A 1,605-nucleotide genomic window follows, 5' to 3' on the forward strand; every position below is an offset into this window, starting at 1 on the left:
TTTATTTTATTTATTTACTAACACTTCTCTTCTTCTTATAATTCGAACCATCTCCCTCTCTATGTGTTCGAATTCTTCTTCTTCTCCCTTCTTCATTCTATTCTTCTATTCTTCTACTCACATAAAGGAATCTCTATACTGTGACATAGAGGATTCCTCTTCTTTTCTGTTCTCTTCTTTTTCATATGAGCAGGAACAAGGATAAGAACATTCTTGTTGAAGCTGATCCCGAACTTGAAAGGACTCTGAAGAGGAAGTTAAGAGAAGCTAAAGCACAACACTCTAGAGAAGACCTTACAGAAATTTTCAAAAAAGAAGAAGACATGGCAGCCAAAAATAACAACAATGGTGGAGATGCAAGAAAGATGCTTGGTGACTTTACTGCACCAACTTCTGACTTCTATGGAAGAAGCATCTCAATTCCTGCAATTGGAGCAAACAACTTTGAGCTTAAGCCTCAATTAGTTTCTCTAATGCAACAGAATTGCAAGTTTCATGGACTTCCATTGGAAGATTCTCATCAGTTCTTGGCTGAATTCTTGCAAATCAGTGACACTGTTAAGACCAATGGGGTTAATCCTGAGGTCTACAGACTTATGCTTTTCCCCTTTGCTGTAAGAGACAAAGCTAGGATATGGTTGGACTCACAACCAAAAGAAAGCCTGAACTCTTGGAAAAAGTTGGTCAATGCTTTCTTGGCCAAATTCTTTCCACCTCAAAAGTTGAGCAAGCTTAGAGTGGAAGTCTAAACCTTCAGACAGAAGGAAGGTGAATCCATCTATGAAGCTTGGGAAAGATACAAGCAATTGATAAGAAGGTGCTTTCAGAATGGAGCATCTTATGTGTATTCTATGATGGTCTATCTGAATTGTCCAAGATGTCATTGGATTATTCTACTGGTGGATCTCTTCATCTAAAGAAGACGCCTGCAGAAGCCCAGGAACTCATTGAAATGGTTGCAAATAACCAGTTCATGTACACTTCTGAAAGAAATCCTGTGAATAATGGGATGACTCAAAAGAAAGGAGTTCTTGAGATTGATACTCTGAATACAATATTGGCTCAGAATAAAATATTGACTCAGCAAGTCAATATGATTTCTTAGAATCTGACTGGAATGCAAGCTGCATCCGACTAAAGAGGCTTCCTCTGAAGAAGAAGCTTATGACCCTAAGAATCCTGCAATGGAAGAGGTGAATTACATGGGAGAATCCTATGGAAACACCTATAATCCTTCATGGAGAAATCATCCGAATCTCTCATGGAAGGATCAACAGGAGCCTCATCAAGGCTTTAATAATAATAATGGTGGGAGAAATAGGTTTGGCAATAGCAAACCTTTTCCATCATCTTCTGAGCAACAGACAGAGAATTCTAAGCAGAGCCTCTCTGACTTAGCAACCATAATCTCTGATCTATCTAAAACCACTCTCAGTTTCATGACTAAAACAAGGTCTTCCATTAGAAATTTGGAGGCACAAGTAGGTCAGCTGAGTAAAAGAGTTACTGAAACTCCTCCTAATACTCTTCCAAGCAATGCAGAAGAGAATCCCAAAAGAGAGTGCAAGCCCATAACTATATCCAAAGTGGCCGAACCTGGAGAGA

The 1,605-nt window shown here is 39.0% G+C and overlaps 1 non-coding gene across 1 annotated transcript; it reads right to left on the bottom strand.

Annotated features, from left to right (window-relative positions):
* Nucleotides 1-728: 728 nt before the first annotated feature.
* LOC112780657 (small nucleolar RNA R71) lies at nt 729-835 on the bottom strand. The gene has a single exon (XR_003191479.1). It is a non-coding gene; the product is annotated as a small nucleolar RNA R71 (small nucleolar RNA).
* Between the last annotated feature and the right edge of the window lie 770 nt (nt 836-1,605).

The sequence above is a fragment of the Arachis hypogaea genome, chromosome 19 (genome assembly GCF_003086295.3).
Source record: "Arachis hypogaea cultivar Tifrunner chromosome 19, arahy.Tifrunner.gnm2.J5K5, whole genome shotgun sequence".
In the NCBI taxonomy this organism is placed as follows: domain Eukaryota; kingdom Viridiplantae; phylum Streptophyta; class Magnoliopsida; order Fabales; family Fabaceae; genus Arachis; species Arachis hypogaea.